This window comes from Colossoma macropomum, unplaced genomic scaffold, assembly GCF_904425465.1.
Source record: "Colossoma macropomum unplaced genomic scaffold, Colossoma_macropomum, whole genome shotgun sequence".
Taxonomy (NCBI): domain Eukaryota; kingdom Metazoa; phylum Chordata; class Actinopteri; order Characiformes; family Serrasalmidae; genus Colossoma; species Colossoma macropomum.
The window spans coordinates 32380363-32400737 of record NW_023494791.1 but is presented as its reverse complement, the minus strand read 5'-3'; the positions used below and the strand labels follow the sequence as shown (position 1 = coordinate 32400737).

The window sequence follows — 20375 nt, the reverse complement described above, 5'->3', positions numbered from 1 at the left end:
TCCAAAATGGAGACTTTTAAAGACTTTTTTACCTTCTCCTGAAAAGTGGAAAATTGTCCAAAATTGTCTTGACCTTTAACATACACCCCCAGTTAAATTGCATGTTTTGTTGATTTTTGTAAGGGAAAAGTTAACACATTCTCTGCAGGGAACAAGCTTAAATATGGTATTTCATTTATTTATTTGCTGGTTTTGACATATTGGAAAAAATAAAACATTTGCACAGGTCACATTTTAGACTTTATTTTTTTCTGATATGTTGAACTGAGCAAATAAATAGTAATTGTGCATTAAAATGTACAGACGTGCTTTCTCTGTAGAGGATGTGTCAAATTTATTTTCACTTAGAAAATCTACAAATCATGTCTTTTGACCAGAGACACTGAAACTTTTGCATATAATGATAAGTTAATGTAACAAGATTTTATTTCAAGTAATGGACTATTTTTACTGGTCAATTCATCATGAAATGCGTACACAAATAGTTACAAGCAACTAATATGCTCAAATGATGGGAAAATGGGGAAAAAATGGAATTACATGGTTTTGCTATGACTGAGACGGCAGTAGTCATTGTTATATTAGTCATATTAGAATTTTTAACATTTTTTAACATTTTAAACATCTACAAGAAATTTTAGATTTGATTTTATATTGATGAAAACAGCGCAGAGCAATGTAGGATAATAAAGCTCTTGGTATGTTTTGGAGGTGTTTTTTAAATCTGTGGCTCTACAGGTGAGGGAAATATTAGTTTAGTTTAGTCATCTTTTCTCTTTCCTTCTGTCTTCTATGTACTTTGTGTCTGTCTCTCTTTTTCATTTGTTGATTCTCTAAACCTCCCATTATTATCGTTATTCTGTTTGCTCTCACTCACACACACAATTCCTGTTTTTCTTATCTGCTCCGAATCTAGGATTTTTTTTTTATTTAAGGGATAAATTGTTCCTGGCCAAGAGGCAGCCAAAGCCCATATGTTTGTTCTCTGCTTGTCCAACTTGTTCCCATGCCTCTCTGTGTTAGCAAAGCTGATAGAAAACCCCTCAGGCTCCAAGCTCAACTCACACACTCCAACAGGACAGACAGGAGGTACATCAGGGAAAAAGAGAGAGAGAGCAATAGGGAAAAGAATCCATATTGACAAAGTATCTCAGAGTAACGTTGCTGATCTAGGGTGAGATTCTTCTCTTATTAACTATGAATTTACTGACAAGAACAGATCCATGACCAACAGCCCTACTTGGAGAAGTCCAATCCTAATCCACAGGCTTCGAAGTACAGGTTTGGTTTAAAGGTGAAGGAATTTGGTTTAAGCAGTTAAAGCTGTATGTATTTCTGTAAATAGAAGTTTGGGCCATGTAGATACTGAGCACCTTATTGGCTAAACTTTTTGTGTAAAAGTTCAGGTGCAAATTGGATGCATTCTGCCTGTGTGTTATGTACAAAACTGTCACATGAGACTAAATGCCCTGTGCATGAAAAAAAAATAAAATGTGCTTCTGTCCCTCATGCATATGTATTTGAGGGAGGGTCACACGAAATGTGGTAGGAGATATTACACATGCACCTTGTTAAATATTCTACTTGATTTACAAATTTTGGCCAGTGTTTACCATCAGAACACTGAACTTTCGGGATCAGATTACACGTGAGAAGAAGGTGTGAAGTACACTGTAATGTGGCCTCACTGTCTCTTTTCTTAGCCAGGTAAAAATAAAATCCCTGTAGAATGTTTTGGAGGGATCATTTATTAAACCTTCTTCACTGAACTTTAATTTTCTGTTTTCTGTCCAGCTTTTTGACGGCTCCATTATTTCATTTCCCCTTTAAACTCTAAGCCGCATGAGCCAGCAGTTAGTGAGCGGGGCTGTGCACAGTTTGCATGATAAGCTGCAATCTTAGTAAATTGAATGCTAAATTCAGATGCATTATGAGCACATGTTGTGGTCGCATCAAGGCACATTTTGCGCTGAGTCTCTGTATAAGTTACTCTTAAAATTTAAGTGTTGTCCTGCTAACTTGTGGCAAGCTATGCCTTAAATGAAAGCTCCGATTCAAGGTGTAAAAATCCAATGTTACTTGATACTGTTTTGGTACTTTAAAAATCTTTAGTTGGTGATAGTGTGCATAAATAGCTAGTGTGTTTATCTCTTTATGGGGCCCAGATCACCCCAGTCTGATGAAAGTATGAACATTTAGTGACTGTAGGGAAAATTGGCCCCTTTTCCACCGTAAAGCCAAATGGCTCCCAGGGCCTTGCTGTGCTGTTCCACGCTGATGCAGACTTGTGCGACCGCTTATTGTTTCTTTTTCCATCTAATGTATTGCTAAATCAGAACCAGGGAATACTGAAAAGAACTATACACAAAAGTAGCTTACTAAATTGATTTTGTGATTTTGTGCTGTTAGAGTCTTTATCCTCTAGTGTCAGGAGCTATTTGAGCATTAGTATGCTGGAACTGAGCCTTTACTGTGGTGGGTGGAACCTTTAGCCTGCTAACTAATGTCACTCAAGCGTTAGCCTAGCCCAGAAGGCTACAGCTCAAAACACTTCAGAACAGGTTTGATTTTGGCTCACTCCAACCTCTTAATCTTTCTCTTAATTTTCTTTCTCAGACATAAAGGCATGAGTTTGTATCGCCTACACTTGTAAGAGCAGAGCACACAGAATCGAATCTGTACTGTGGTATCTGGATCTGTAGGCCACTAGATAAGCTAACTAGGCTAGAGAAGCCAGTTAGCTTTAACCTAGCTAAAAGGCTACAGATCCAGACCCCACGGAATAGGTTTAATGTCGGCTTTTCTGTCCCTCAGCCACTTAACTTCACTTCCTCAGATTTGAGTCATTATCATCTAAAATTGCTTCGGTATTAGTTAGAATTGAATCTGTTTTGAACCTGTGGAGAAAAGAGCTGCTAGCTGGTAACACTGCTTTGTGCGTGTGTATGTGTGTGTGTGTGTGTGTGTGTGTGTGTGTGTGTGTGTGTGTGTGTGTGTTTGTGTGTGTGTGTGTGTGTTTGTGTGTGTGTGTGTGCTCCTGCCCACTCCTGTGTAAAGCCCTCCTCCAAACCCTTTGACCTTACCTGTCAATCACTCTACCACAACCCAGTCTGAGCGTCTACACAGGTAACATCACACCAGACAAACACACACTGATTAGCTTTGATACACACACTCACACACACACACACACACAAACACACACACACACTGCTATAGAGACTATAGCGATCCTAATCTCTTTCCTGTGCATTAGAAATGGAGGCGTCATGAAATTGTATATTTTCAAAACATCCACCAATCCGATATCCCACAAAAAACTTCCTCCAGATCTTCTCTTATCTAACTCACCCACCGAACTGCCTTACTGAGTATCGCTCTGTGTCCTTCACAGCTCCTGTGCTGTTTCTGCATCATTCTGTTTGTTCTGTTTATGTTTGAGTACTCAAAAAGAATTCTGTAGCCATCTCACTTTTAATTATACTTTTTACCTTACACTTCTCAGTGTGAAGCATCTTTTACTGAACTAAACTATATTGCCAATAGTATTCGCTCGTCTGCCTTCACACACATATGAACTTAAGTGACATCCCATTCTTAATCCATAGGGTTTAATATGATGTTGGCCCACCCTTTACCGCTATAACAGCTTCAACTCTTCTGGGAAGGCTTTCCACAAGGTTTAGGAGTGTGTTTATTGACCATTCTTCCAGAAGCGCATTTGTGAGGTCAGGCACTGATGTTGGACGAGAAGGCCTGGCTCGCAGTCTCTGCTCTAATTCATACCAAAGGTGTTCTGTTGGGTTGAGGTCAGGACTCTGTGCAGGCAGTTCTTCCACACCAAACTTGCTCATCCATGTCTTTATGGACCTTGCTTTGTGCACTGGTGTGCAGTCATGTTGGAACAGGAAGGGGCCATCCCCAAACTGTTACCACAAAGTTGGGAGCATGAAATTGTCCAAATGCTGAAGCATTAAGAGTTCCTTTCACTGGAACTACGGGGCCGAGCCCAACTCCTGAAAAACAACCCCACACCACAGTCCCCCCTCCACGAAACTTTACACTTGGCACAATGTAGTCAGACAAGTACCGTTCTCCTGGCAACCGCCAAACCCAGACTCGTCCATCGGACTGCCAGATGGAGAAGCGTGATTCGTCACTCCAGAGCACACATCTCCACTGCTCTAGAGTCCAGTGGCGGCGTGCTTTACACCACTGCATTCAACGCTTTGCATTGTGCTTGGTAATGTAAGGCTTGGATGCAGCTGCTTGGCCATGGAAACCCATTCCATGAAGCTCTCTACGCACTGTTCTTGTGCAAATCTGAAGGCCACATGAAGTTTGGAGGTTTCACGACTGGACTTGTTGCTGGACTTGTTGCTGTCCTGTCATGGTACCACGCTGGAATTCACTGAGCTCCTGAGAGCGACCCATTCTTTCACAAATGTTTGTAGAAGCAGTCTGCATGCCTAGGTGCTTGGTTTTATACACTTGTGGCCATGGAAGTGGTGGGAACACCTGAATTCAATGATTTGGATGGGTAAGTGAATACTTTTGGCAATATAGTGTATTTCCAAGTCCTGTTCCTGGAGATGACTCGAGTGGGTTGAACAATACGTTTATACCTAAGTTCCGGGATACAGGAAGTGATTTCAGAACCAGAATCACTTTATTTCGCCAAGTATGTTACACATACAAGGAATTAGTTTCAGTGAGTGCATGCATGTATGACTTGTAAACAGTGTACTAAACAGACAAGGCAGCACCCAGTATTAAACTAAATGACAGGTAAAGTAAAACAAAATAAAATAAAATTTAAATAAACAAAAAATGAATAATAATAATAATAATAATAATAATAAAAACAGCCAGTGTGAAGGGATTTCAAGAGATATTTGTACATATGAGATTTGTGGATTTAAGAAGGGTCGGCGGTTATTTTGCTTCACCCTGCTGTTGAAGATGTCCTGAAATGTTATCAGTCTACTTCTATTGATCCTCTCTGCTGTCCTGATTATGCTCTGGTGTTTGACTTGCTCTTGAGAGATGGAGGAACCAAACCAGATGATTATGGATGATGTGAGGATGAACCTGATGGATGCTGTGTAGAACTGGATTATCAGACTGTCTCAGGAAGAACATTCTTTGCTTTGTTTTCTTGGCAATGGCGACCATGTTCATCTCCCACTTCAGGTGGTGCCCAGGAAGTGACTCCACAGTGGAAACCATGGAGCCATTGATGGTGAGGGAGGTTAGGGAGGGGAGGCTGCGCCTGAAGTCCACCACCATCTCCACCGTCTTTTCCGTGTTCAGCTGCAGGTGTTTGCTGCCCCACCAGGAGACCAGCTGCTCGACTTCTTCTCTGTAGGCACACTAATCACCATTGGCTTTGATGCCCACCATGTTGAAGTCATCTACAAACCATCTTCACAGCTGGTTCCTTAGGGACACAGTTATTGATGTGGAGACTGAAGAGAAGGGGTGAGAGCACACAACCTTGTGGTACTTCAGTACTGGTGGTCTAGGGGTCTAACATGTCTTCCTAGCCCAACGGCACATGGGTTCTGGCATTGACAGCTGAGACAGTTTGACCTGCAGCAGCTCTGGCACTACAGTGTTGAACGCTGAGCTTAAGTGTACAAACAGAACTCTAGCATAGGTTCCAGGACTGTCAAAATGTTGTAGCATGAAGTGGAGGGCCGAGTTAACATCCTTCTCATTAAAGATGACGTGAGCAGGGGGCAGAGGTGAGAGCGCCAGGGTGAATGACTGGGGGAAAAAGACTTTTGTGCATTCAAGTGTGCATTAGAATTTATTGAGGTTGTTGGTAAGCTGGTGGTCATTCAGGAGAAGGGGAGTCTTTCTCACCTTGAAGTTGATAATCTCTTGAAGGCGCCTCTAGGCTGATGTTGGATCGTTAGCAGCAATGTGGCTTTTCAGCTTTTCTGAGTATTTCTTCTTCGCTCATTTAACCTAGCTTGCCTCATTATTGAGAATTCTGTCCAAGCTCCGAAGTGCTTTTTTCCTTCGAAGCTATCTGAGTTTAGCTGAAAACCATGATTTATTGTTGCTGTATTTGACCCACACCGTAGTTGAAATGCAGCTGTCCTTGCAGAAACTGATGTATGACGTCACAGTGCCTGTACATTCGCCTAGGCTTTCTATCGCCACATAGTGGTGTCACAGTGATCCAAAATGTTCCCTTCTCTTGTGGCATAGGTGACATGCTGTCTGTACTTGGGCACTTCTGTAATTAGATTTGTACTGTTAAAGTCTCCCAGAATGATGAGTAATGAGTCCGGATTCTTTCTTTCTACTTTCATTATCTGATCGGCCAGCAATTTCTGTGCATCGTTTGTATGTGCATCCGGTGGAATGAAAACAGCAACCACAAGGAAAGAAGAAAACTCCCTGAGAGACTAGAACGGTTTGCAGTTGATGAAAAGTGACTCTAGATGAGGAGTGCATGATTTAAACAGTACTGTGACGTGTTTACCAGTTTACTGCTGAAAACTGCTAAGAATAGTAATAATAATCAAAATTCTGCTCTTTATAATAATTTGGGCATAGTAAAGACTCATGTATGCTTGTTTTAGAGTGGTGTTCCCATTTGTATATTTTATTTAGACACTCACAAAAATGAAAAGTAGCTTCTAAGATACTTGATGGAGTAATATGTACTTAAGTAATTCAAGTAAATCTCACTGAAGTGATTTGAGTAAATTCTAATTGACTGGACTGATAATTTATATGTATTACCGGAAAATTAAATGTTGCAGTTACTGATAGATATACCGAGATACTAATGATCGATATTTTACATGTAGGGGACAGCAGGGCATCTTGTCACACAGGTAAGTTGTTACACTGTTAATATTTCCAACAACAGATGGTGCTACTTAAAGTGGAATACTAGTTTTATGCATCTACTTGGTTGTTATTGTGTCCTGTCTGGGAAAGGCAAGACACACTATGAGCTGAGGTGAGCACAGATTTCCACATCCTGAAGTAAAAAATTGAAACATTACATTTTTGTATTTTTTTTACACAATTATCTATTAGTATGTAGAGGAGATAATAAAGTGTCTTGTTATACTTTTGCTACTGTCCTGCCCTAAGCTAATTCTTCAATATAGCAAACATGGGTTGTCACATATGATGCCAAGCAATGTTCTTGTGCCAGAACTGTGATTCTGATGATGTGTCTGATTAGTGAAGTCTGAGCTCACATATCAGATATCCTACAGCCTACTGGAATAAAAGGCAGATTACATAATAGTTTTGTTTGCATGCTTGGAATGTTTCATTTGAAAGTTTTTATTTAATGATTTTCCAGTTTTTGCCTGTTTTCATAAGCTCTACCACACTCCAGGACTGTTTCAGTGATTAACCTCTGTGTGGTATTTCTGGTTTGTTACATTATTATTATTATTTTTTAATCAATATAGCCATAACAATTTATGTAAAAATATCAGATGTTTAAAATATCACAAGTGGCCAGCGTAGGGTTCTCCATTAGCAGCTGTAGCCAGTGAGCATCCTCTCCATGTTGTCCACCGTCACAGACACACATAAATACACAAACACATTCGCACACAGACACACACACACACACACACACACTAATTGCCGGCCATGTAGGAGGAGAACAGAGTGAGGTGACACAGCCGCTCCACACTTTTGTTCCCCATGGGTTCGCCCCAACACCATGTGTAATGTAAATGGCTGTACAGTGCAAAGTTATTGAAAATGTATTATTTTACATGTTCTTCACAGAAAATGAGCAAAGGCCAAGAAATCTGGGGTTGAAATAATAATAAATCACATCATTTTTTATTTTGGTAAACATTGAAAATGGGTCCTACAGACCCCAAAACCACACAAGGGTTAATCGATTAATCAAGTTCAGAAATTAATCAAGTATCTGAAGTGGCAGTTAATTTCAACGTAAAAAAAATAATAAAAAATAACCCAACAATGTAGTAGTTGTTTTAATTTGTTGCAAAATCCAATGTGACATCTTATCCCACATAGTGTGACAACTTATTCGCTGATGAGGTAACTTGTCATGACTGCACATTCACTATTTAAATGCTTATAAGTCTATACTGAAATAAGATATGAACACAAAATAATACAAAATATATGCCTGAGACTTTGTTCTTTCATTTGTTGTGCAATTTGTAACATTATGATCTACTGATCCCCTACATGGCAGCATGGTGGCGCAGTGGGTAGCGCTGTCACCTCACAGCAAGAAGGGCCTGGATTCGATTCCCGGCCGGGCGGCCAGGGTCCTTTCTGTGTTGAGTTTGCATGTTCTCCTCGTGTCTGCGTGGGTTTGCTCCGGGTTCTCTGGTTTCCTCCCACAGTCCAAAGACATGTAGTCAGGCCAATTGGACATGCTAAATTGCCCCTAGGTGTGAATGTGTATGTCTGTCTGTCTGTCTGCCCTGGGATGGACTGGCACCCTGTCCAGGGTGTATCCTGCCTTCTGCCCAATGACAGCTGGGATAGGCTCCAGCATCCCACCAAGACCCAGAAGGATAAGCGGTTTAGATGATGTGTGTGTGTGTGTGTGTGTGTGTGTGTGTGTGTGTGTGTGATCCCCTACATTATAATGTGTGAATGGCATTCAGTCCCTCGAGTGCAACAACTAACATCTTTAGTTACATTAAATTAAGCTACCACTATGAGACTTTATGATTAGCATTTGGTTCTGTTCTGTTGCCTACTGTGAAGGTAAAAAATGATAGAATTAATCAAATTCCAAACCGTGATCTGTAGCATCCATGTTCCTGTATGACACGCATATACGTGAAGGGGCGTGGGAATTTAGCACAACACTGGCACTCTTCAGTTCCTCAGTACGTCACGACATGCCACTCAGCATGTTGCCATTACTTTTCAGTTAAATTAAAGCCATATCAAGACCCCAGAAAGCCACAGTAGATCACAAGTGGCTTGAAATTCACCCAGAGAAAGGCAGCCAGTCTTTTAGGTAAACAGACACTAGTGGTAAGTTACCTCAGCTAACATTACTATCCTAGTCTTTTTCAGTTCGTATCTTTCAGCTCGAAAAATACCCAGTCTCTGAAGAGGTAGTCTAGTAAACTGATGCCAAGCGTGATAAAATATGATGCTGAATGTTTTATTTTAATCAATTTATCTGGGTAGGCTTTTATCGACTCTCCCTGTCGGTGCCTTGAAGTATAAGAAAGATGCACACACAGTGGAAGGTAGGCCAGCGGGAATAACAACACGAGGGTGAGTAAAACAATAAAACAATATGTGAAAAGATGATGCCAGGAGCCGATGAGAAAACTGTTTTCTAGGGTTGCAACAACACATTGTAACATTGTGATATCACAGTGCAGAACTATGCCAGTGTACATATATGTGAATATGTGACAGTGTGCGTCATGGAGAATGGACATTTTGATAATAATGCCATCTAATGCGGTTGCATTGTTTAAGCACCAAAGTCAACACCAATCAACAAACCCACTCTAGTACTCCTCCTTCCTCCGTAGTATCGTTAGCAAGCTCTCTAACATGATTATGGATTTTCTTTTTAAATTTTGTTTAAAATATCATAAGAACACTGAATGTTGAGTATTTATTTATAGTATTTAAGGCTGAATACAGGGCAGCCAATCAGGAAAGAGCTCAGTCCTAAAGTCACAGTAAAAAAAAAATTAGCTTGTTTAATTCTAAGGGGTAAGGATAGGTTGGAAAATGGTCATGTAAAAATAAATAATGACTGTTTTTGATACATAAAACACAGGCAAATTTAAGACATCATACAAGACAAAGTAACACATTAACATTTTGAGGTATTTTGTTTTATTTTATTTTAATCCATTTTACTGTGTCAGCTCCCTAAGGTATTTTATTGTATGTGGTATAATTGTCTTTTTACAATCAAAAATATTGCAACATGACTTGATTCTGCTAATTATCACTCCAAATCATTCTGTGCGCATGACAATATAGACATATATCTGTATACCCAAGATCAGCTCTGATAACTGCTATATTATTACCAGTCCATATCCCTTCAGAAGCTACACCTTTAGTGTCTTTTCAGTGTCTAAACAGTGTTATTTCCGTATATAATCCAAGCAGTTGTGGAAAGTGGACCGATAAACCCTGTAAGGATTTTCTCACAGCTGAACGCCATCTGATAACAGACACTAATCTGTACATTACTGTCCTGTTCAGAAGGGTTTTATTCCCCCAAGCTGATGCCTCTGTTCACCTCTAGTACCCCGTCCTGTCAGTGTGATTGAGTCTAATGTGTGTGTAATTGAACTGTAGCCTTCTCTGAAAACCAGCTTCATGCAGGTATAAAGAGAGAGAAAGAGAGAGAGAGAGAGAGAGAGAGAGAGAGATGAAGAAGTGGGGCAAGTTAGAGGGATAGAAATGGAGCAAGTTCGGATTCAAGAGAGAAAGAGAGAACAGTGAAAGTTGTAGAGGAAGGGAGCCAGTAGTATAGGGAAGTTACAGAGGACAAGAGATAAAAAGAGGGACTGTGGGATAAAGTAACTCTCCAATAACTATAACTTGGCCATGTACCCCGCCCAATTTTGAGAAGAATTTTTTGCCTAAAACACGACAAAAATGTTATATTTTGTGATGTAATAAATGCTACCATAAAATCGTCACTGTCACTAGCTCTGAAGTGATAAATAATGAAGAAATTATTTGTTCTGTCCCCTTGCTTGCTTGTGTCCAGAGCGGGAAAAAGGAGCTTAAATGTTGTCCAAAGTCACATGATATAAAACTAGATAATTGCTATGAATGGTGCCTTTTAATGTGTTTAGCACAGACTAAACACAATAACATTACTGTATAAAAAAAGGTTTAATGCAAATTGTTTGATGTGCGGTAGCCTAGAGCAAAGAGACCGTGTTGACAGTGCATATCACTGTCTGAGGCTGAGAATAACGTTAGTTAATGTCACATGTGGTTGTGGTAGCTAGTACTAATTATTTTAATCAATTAGAGCAATCAAAAAGGCGTGAATGGCAGTATATTAGGTTTTGTTATAAGGACACAGTTATATAGTTATGATAGTTATATCATAGGCAGGGACTGAGGCAAGAAGTGAGGCAGAGATACTTATAAGCACATTATAAGTTTTTTTCATTAATTGTGCTCTTTACACTCGTTTCACTTCTGTTGTACAGTATTTGCATACATGGAGAGTTACCTAACTTTTCAAAAATAGGTTTTATGTATTTCTGCATAGTAAAACATCTTAAAAATAGGATATTTTTAAGTAATTTATATATAATGATATTGATATCTTGTCACGAATAGTTTTAATATCTTGCCACTAATATCTTGACTCTTATGTAACTTGTCTCTGTTCACTTGAGATTTTTTTTCTCTAATCATATCGTACCAACTATCAAAACTATCGCGTATGATGAGATTAGATAGTGTCTCCATAAACTGTTTAAAAGCTATAGCAATTTATTAACCCCCCCTCGAAGGTCAATCCCCCTCAATGTTAAACCCAAAGAGTTATGCCCTTGAAACAAATTGTGCCCCCTGCTGTTTTCTGTCACTTTACCCTTCCGTCATCAGACTCCATGACTAAATTATCACACACTTGCCTCAAACCATGTTGAGTTTTTTAATTAATCTCAAATAGCCTTGCTTATATGCTTTCTGACACTGGGTGACACACTGTTACTTTTAAAAATGGACAAAAGAACATTGCATAGCTAGAAAGATTGGTAGCAGCCAGGTTGAGGCCTATACTTTTGTCTAAGTAAACGAAATGTTGACTTCTTTCCAAAGTCAACATTGTCAGTGACTAATTAACTTGACTGATTGTTGCACTAACTTTCCCAGAAGCCTCAGAGCCTTCTGTCCTGTACTAGTTATGAGTAAAGGATTATGGGAGTTGTATTTTTTCAGAATCTTCTGCCCTCTATCCTTGATTATTGCTCTTGCCCAGGTGCAGTTGAGGATAAATCATTGTCTTATGGCCGCAGTCTGCAGACCATGGCCTAGACCCAGCAGCAGCTGGACACACAATAGCAGCTTTGTGCCTTAGCTGCGTCCCTGAGAGTGGCCTACCTGGCCTTATCAGGAGATGAGGGGAGAGGAGGAGGCAGCAGAAGGGGGATTTATCAATAGGAGCTTTGTTAAAAGCTAGGCTTCTCCTCCGGTCGATAGACAGAGAGAGAGAGAGCTGCCGGCCAATTAATCACTCTGTCTGATTACATTAATAATTACACACCCACCGCAGGATTCCACCTGAGAGAGAACAGCCAGGCCAGTAGAGTCAGAGGACAGAGAGAGGGAAAAAAGAGGTCTTTACCACATAACATGACAGTTACGCATGGATTATCTATATTTTGCTGTTTGTTTGTTTGTTTGTTTTTCTTTGTCTTGCCAGCTTAACTTGTGATTTTACACTCCCCTGCTACTTTGTTAGAAATGCCTCCCCTGTAGCTCCACCTTGCTGGTGTACAGGTAAAGACTGTAGCTCATTTGTTGATGCACAGTTTATTTTAGCCGTACTTTAGCTAATAAAGTAGATAATAGATAGATAATAAAGTTAATAAAGTATCCTGACAGATAAAATATAGCCATGGTGTGCTCTGTGGTTAATAGCAGTAGCAAAAACAACAACATAAAACAAAATATTATAAGCTTTAATAGCATCTCCTCTGTCTAACATCATGAGGGGAAAGAGGCTAAGGAGCTGAGCCAAGAAAAGAGAAATCTTTGGATAATATAAATAAGGAAACCAGTATTTTTTACAGGTAGGCAGATAGGTGAAGGATGAATTCCGTAGTTTTGCCCTTAATCATTTTCAAGTGTTGAGAATTATCCACATTAACAACTGTCAGTGATTGATGATTGACTTATGCAGCTGTTTCTCACTTTTGTGATCACAAACAACATTTGATGGCATAGTTGATGGTACAAAAGACCAAATAATTATGATTCTGTCGATTTGTATGCTTTTAGCTCCTGCAGTGTGTTTGCTGGTGCAGTATTTATGGTAATTATAGATGTATGGGTATGTTATCATTAGCAATAATGCATAACTGGGTATGGATCAACACCTCAGATCAAACAGATTTTTTTCTGAAATCTTGATTTGGATGCCATAGGCGCCATTGACTGCTCATACACATTACGCTGACGGAATGTCGACAATATGTCCGCTTCAGTTTTTCATAAGGTTGAAAGGGAATTTTTACCAGTGTTCTGTAAACCTTGTTTAACCTCACAACAGTAATTACAAAAGAAGCAGTTGTGGGCAGAGCATGGTTATTAGGTCAGTTGTACACTGATATAGGGAACCTATAAGCAGAGGTGGACAGTAACTAGTTGGGTTTAATTCTATCCTGCTACATTGGTGACATCATCTGTTCTGCTTTGTGATTGGCCTCTGACTTTTGAGGTTAATCATTTTATTTTAGACCAAAAGGATCCAAAAAGAGAAGAATAGAACCTAACAAACTTCAGTTCCTATGCTGATAGAAACTGAATGTACTAGTTCCACTACAGTTCTATATGTTAAGCATGGTTTTAGATACTGTATGCCTATGAGGTGTCTAGTGAATGAAAGTACAAGGTTTCTAATGAAGTGGATGGTGACTGTGTTGCTTTTTCTTTTGACAGCATAAGTGGGAATGTGGGTTATTTAGAGAGCATAATTAGCAGCCTATACGAATGGATGTGTCATGAAATTATATAGCTCCTAAACATCCCCCGAATCATATAATGACTCAGAAACTTACAGAAACTGGATCTTGTCATCTCAGCTGTCATCCTTAGTAATTAGTTTAAATCTTTCTTAGTGTTGCACATCCAGCTGTTTACTGCTGTGTGATCATGCTGTATCTGCGTGTTTTATTTGTGTTTGGGTTCGCTTATGTTTTTGTTTTCTCTGAGGCCTGATTGGTGATAAGTGTAATGTATGCGTAGGCATGCAAGCACTTGAGAGTTTTGTGAGTGTGTGCATTAAGCCGTTTGCATGTGTGTGTGACAGAGACTGGGTGGCTGCTCTCTCTCTCTCTCTCTCTCTCTCTCTCTCTATCTCTCTATCTCTGTATCTCTCTCTATCTCTCACTCTCTTTTTAAGCCCAGTGAACATGCTCCTGGCATGGTGCTCACTCTCCCCCGTTGTTTCCTGAGTGTGTGATTAAATTACTCCTCCCTCACTCTCACAAACAGCCATACCAGCCTGAATTCCTGCAGGGTCGCTCTCTCTCTCTCTCTCTCTCTCTCTCTCTTTCTCTCTCTCTCTCTCTCTCTCTTTCTCTCTTTCTCTCTCTCTCTTTCTTAACCTTTCTCTTTTTTTTCTTAAAATTCCCAAATTCTGTGTCGCAATCTCTGAGTCTTTCTTATCTCTCTCTCTCTCTCTCTCTCTCTCTCTCTCTCTCTCTCTCTCTTTCTTCGTAGTTTTCTGTAGTTGTTAAGTTGTTGTTGTAGTTGTTGTTTTTCTGCAGTTGTGTAGTTTACTGCAGTAATAGTTTACTATAATGGTGGTGTTTGCAGTAGTTGTGTAGTTTGCTGTTGTAGTGTAGTTTGCAAAAGTTGTATTGTTTCCTGCAGTGGTGTAGTTTACTGTGGCTGTGTAGTTTGGTATAATTGTATTGTTTGCCGTAGTTGTATATTTGCTGTGGTTGGGTAGTTTGTTTTAGCTACATTGTTTGCTGTAGTTGTTCTCTTTGCTGTAGTTGTGTAGTTTGCCACAATTATGTTGTTTTCTGTAGTGTCTAGTTTGCTGTAGTTGTTTACTGTAGTTGTGTTGTTTGCTATATTTGTGCTCTAAGCTGCTGTAGATGTGAAGGTTGTTGTAGTTGTGTAGTTTAAGGTGCTGCCTGCAGAGCCTCAGTATGCACATCGTGATGCCTTCAGCCGTGAAAAACTTCACTTTCAGGCTCAGTCAGTAGTGAAATGGAGAAATGTGTCTCATAGGGTGCCAATCAGTCTGAGCTGTGTGTTTGTGTGTGTATGTGTGTTTGTGTGTGTGTAAGCATTTGTTGGCTCCGCAGGCCTCTGAGGTCGGAGGGAGTGTAAGTCGCCGTTGGAGATCCTCTTTTCTCTTCCCTCTAGTTTTCCAGCCATGTGTGTATATCTGTGTGCATGTGTGTGTTTGTGTGTAAAAGAGAGAGAGAAAATCCTACTTCTCTTCTATCATTTTCTCTATCTGCCTATCTGCCTTTATCTAGATCTTTATTTCTTTCTCTCTTTCTTTCTCTCTTTCTCTCTTTCTCCCTCTGTTTTCTCCCATCTTCCAGCTGTTCTATCTCTATGACATTTGGATCCATGCTGGAATCACTTCTTAAAATATTCTCTCTCTCTCTCTCCCCCTCTCTCTCTGATGTAGAGATGGTTGTGTAATGTCTCTGCTTAATGATCAAGAGGATAAATTGAAGTTTGAAAACTCCATGTTCTTCTTAGTTCTCATTCTGTTTCTCTCACTGTGAGTTAGAGACAGATGGGGTTTATGGTAGTGTGTGTGTGTGTGTGTGTGTGTGTGTGTGTGTGTGTGTGTGTGTGTGTGTTTGTAGTTGTGAGGGGTCCAATGGGATTTTTTTTCCTTATCCGGATTGTGTTTGTTGAGTGATTGGAAGTGAATCAAATGAGAGAGTGTGTAAGGACAGAGTGAAATATTACAGCTTATTTAGTTCACACTCTCACGCACACACACATGCATGCACACACACCCAACATTCGTAGTGCAAATAAACAGGAAGGTAATATGAGCCTTTTAGTAGGTATGTGTGTGTGTGTGTGTGTGTGTGTGTTTGTGTGTGTCTGTATTCCTGTGTGTGTACACTAGAGCTTTAGTCCAGACTTGAGTCTGGACCCTGGACGTTTTTCTGTTGGCTTGAGCTTGTCTTGGTCTTCATCGGTCACGCCAAATTTAGTCTCTGGTCTTCACTGAGGTCATCTACTGTTGAAGTGTGATATTTATAGCAATCAGCACATGGCAAACCTTTTCTCTAATAGGTATTTTGCTCTTTTTTTATTATCTGTGTAAAAGGCTGGACTGGAAAAACACTTGTTCCTTCTGTACATCGCATGGGCAGGAGAAGTTAATGACAGTACAGTTTATGCGTGTAAATGAAGTGAGTATATTTTTACTAACTATTGTTAAGAGAAGTATATTCCTTGTTAGTTGGATTCCCAAATTACTTTCAGTGGCTGTGATTAGCATTTCGCCATTAGCATAGAGAGCTGTGTTTGTAGAGCTGCGGCAATGCTTGTAAGCATTTTGTTATTCGCTGTTTTTTTTACACCCGCAGACTCTCTCTCACGCATATGTCCCCATATTGATCAATGCCCGTGCAGCTGCCATTGGGATTATAAATGAAGGAAGTTTGCACCTCTTCCTCATGTCTGTGCTCTAACCAGCAGTCCAGAGTAAACTGCACCTGCGATGCAGGCCTTACAAGCTTCCCTAGCATTATTTATGTACTCAGTGTTATTCAGTATATCTAGTACGTTGTTATGCTTTCACAGTAGGAGAGACTTTTATTGTAACTGAGTTGTTGTTAGCTTAAAGATGTGCACGTTTGTGTTATTATGTGCTGGGCTGTGAGGTAGTTGGTGCAGTGTCAGTGCCTACTGTGAAGTACAGTAGTATGGCTGGACCTTCCCCATGTCCCCAGCTGCTTGTCAGCACTGAGTGGCGGTCCTCCTTTGCTGCCTCAATAAAAGAGCGGTTGCCTTTAAAGTCCAATGTTTCCCACGTCATCTTCTTTGCTGATGTCACAATATATTAAAGGGAAGTGATTTTATGGGGCTAAATGTCTCACATATGCACCACTGTAAAATGCATGTGTGCAGAAAGAGTAAGAGGTAGTACATTGTCTGAGAGGCTGTCGCCCCGTAAAATGGTTGGGAACCACTGCAATACAAAAAGAGAGGAAAGCTTGTGTGAGTGTGAGTGTGTGTGTGTGTGTGTGTGTGAGTGTGTGTTGACTAAAACAGTGTGAGATGTTTACAGACGGGCAGCCTGAACTCTGTTGATCTGAGCTGAGTGCACATTTCTCTATAGCTGTAGGGAACCACTGTGTGTGTGTGTGTGAGTGTGTGTGTGTGTGTGTGTGTGTATGTGTGATGGATCATGCATGTCTCCATTGGGTGTTGGACAGCTTCAGGCAGGGACTCACCCCACTAACCCCCTATCACACACACACACACACACACACACACACATACACAAATGTCCAGCCCGGAACCATCTGGAAACAACTGGGTTTTGATCAGGCCACCCAGCAGAAGTTAAGAGGAAGAAGAGTAATTTGTTAGAAACACACACACACCCCTTACTGTATACTGTATACACACCCATACACACACACACACACACACACACACACACACACTACTGCTCCCCTCTTTTTCTGTATACTGTACACATACAAACACTCAACGACACACACATACTACTTCTCTTCTGTCTTACTCTGTACTGCGCACCCAGAATACACTTTCACTCATATACACACACACACACACAAACACACACAAACACAGAATAACTTGTGTGCGCACACAGTTCTGTTTCTAAGTGAAGTCGGAGTGAGAAATGCTGTGAACCCACTCTGCTGATGAACTAAACACCAGAACCACAGGGACAAGCAAGCATTTCACCCATCACTTTTCAAAGTACTGATTGATTTGATTGAGTTCAGGATGTTAAGTTAAAAAAAAAAAACGTCCACTCTCTCTACCCACACTGACAGGTAAACGCAGCCAATGAGCAAATTAACATCTCCATTTCAGCTGGGACATGCAGGACGTTTCCCAAACTATGAATCCTGCATGTTCAATGAGAGGACTGCAGCAGTTTAGTAATCTGGTAAATGTTTTTACTGCAAAGCACATATTAATATTAATGTACTTGGTCACAGTTTATGTTCCCACACTGAAAATTACTAAATGTCATTTACAGTAAATTTTTCTGCTACCTTGCTGAGCTAGAATGTGATGTTCCTCAGGTGTGTGAGCTAGGAAAGTGAGCTATCAGAGCAGAGTTCAGTGAACCCTGCAGGGTCAAAATAATTCATTAAAATATTTATTGGGGAATGTTGTTAAAGTTATGACAGCTATATTTGATATATATTTGATATTTGATATATATTTGATGCAGAAAGTTAGTTTCATTCAGTTAGTCAGTCACTGTTTCACTGGCATGCTTGTTAGCCATAATTTTTTCCCACTGTTTATTTTGCCCTACCACTTTTGGAGCTGTGTGGCCACCTCTGTTTGTGTCATGATGCATTGAAGGTGGCGATTCAGCTGCATCAACTTTGGAATTTTCTTACCTGTTATAATTATTATAATAATAAGGTTATAATAACATGCAATAAAGTATTCATTCATTTTCAAAGAAGAAAGCTAAAAGCTTTGTTGAGTTTGCTGTATATATTCCAGTTGTTTTGTAGTTTTAAACATAATTATGAATCATACCAAAGTAATTGAATCGGAGGGGATTTTCAGATGTTATGATGAATTATTCACTTAAGATCAAATCAAATTGTTGTGAGGTTATAGACTAGTGTGTTGGAGGGTGTCTGAAACAGGCCTGCTTGTAGTGAGGTCAGTCAGTCAGTCAGTACAGTCAGTATTAGAATGTGTTGAAGATTTTTTTTATGTTTAGAGTAATGTAGATTCCTGTGGAGACTCATCAGCCTTTAACTGTAACCTTAACTTATAACTTACGATCTTTCAGCTCTGCATTTAACTCTTCACACAGAAAACCATACAAACACCCACCTACACACACACACCCAAATACACACAGTAATACACAATAACACAGCAATATTTGCACACACACTCATAGACAAGACCCTAGAAACACCACACGCATGCAACACACACATCAATACACACTGGTGTGTGTGTGTGTCTGTGTGTGTGTTGAGTGAGACAGATAGATTGGAGAGAATAATAAACACCTCCAGCTGAAAGCACTCAGGCTGATGTGCTGAACTGACTGATGCTGTTTGTATTCAGCTGATCAGTGATGTTAAACAGTCCTGCACTTTTATTGCTCTCTCTCTCTCTATCTATCTATCTTTCTTTCTTTCTCACTTCTCTGTTCCTCTTTCTAACAACCTTTCCCCTCTCTCATTCTTCTCTCTCTCATCCAATCCTCCTGATTTCTCTCTTTATTTCTCTCTTGCTCTTTCTCTTTTGCTCTGTATGTATCTTCTTTCTCTGTCCCTTTGTTTCTTTTATTGTTTGATCTCTTTCTCTTTTTTCTTTCACACAAATTCAGTTTTCATTCAGTTCTTTTTCTCTAACAAGTTTTTTTCTTGATTCTTCTGTCTTTTAAAGATCTTTTTTACTCTAATCTCTCTCTCTCTCCCCCTCTCTCTCAATCTCTCTCTCTCTTGCTCTCCCAATCTCTTTGTTTGATTCAGTGTTTTCCTTTGGTGCTCAGCGTGCTCCGTTGGTGCTGTTGATGTGCGGTCCGGCTCATGAGTCCAGACAGGTCAAAAATGAAGCTTATCTGTTCTGTCAGATATCCAAAAAACATTTTAAATATAGTTGTTTTTAAGGGTGATTTTGAGAGCAAGTATTTAAATACTCATTTGGAAATACCATCAAATAGTTGAAGTGCTTTAAATAAAATGCTTTTTGAGCCCATTCTACTTACCAGCTATTATGTAACTTATTAGCATCAAATGCTAAAATATATACCTGATATTTCTTACACTATTTATTCTATACATAAGTGTTGAACTTGTAACATTTGTACAAATAAATATAGTATAATGTGAATGTATATGTGTGTGTCATGGCTCTGCTAAGACCGTCCTTTTGACTTCTCTTATTACAAACCAGATGTCTTGCGGTGTTAGAGAAATTTGGACATTGTGGGGACATTTTCCTTGACCCCATGAAAACAATTATTTTCATCTTTAAAATTACACCACATTCAGCTTTTATTTGGAAAATGAAAAAAAGCCAGAAAGGCTGCTTCTGATTGGTTACTATGGTGTAGTTGTATTTAGCTGTAGTGCTGTTGTGTGTGTGTGTGTGTGTGTGTGTGTTAGAAACAGAGAGAAATTTCTGCCTCTGCCTCTTCCCCTCTTTTTCTTCCATTTGTGGAGAGGTCAGAACAGCGGGCAGTGATTGTGTCGTCCAGCAGAAATGTAATTACTCAGACCGGCGGTGAAAGAGAGAGATAAAAGGAGCTGAGAGAGATATTTAGTGTCTTTAGACAGGTAATCCCCCTTTACAGCAGAATATGGGTCACTCCACACCTGATATTTACTCCATCTTTCGCTCACACACAGTCTCTCTCTCCTCTCTCTCTTTTCCCACTCTCCAACACTCCTCTTTTCTTCTTTTCTCTTTTCTCTTTCACATTT

At 39.9% G+C, this 20375-nt stretch overlaps 1 protein-coding gene across 2 annotated transcripts in view; it reads left to right on the top strand.

Moving 5' to 3' along the window:
* The window catches only part of tenm3 (teneurin transmembrane protein 3), a 452242-nt gene that overhangs the window by 78612 nt on the left and 353255 nt on the right, over window positions 1–20375 (top strand). The gene's annotated exons all lie outside the window — the stretch shown is intronic.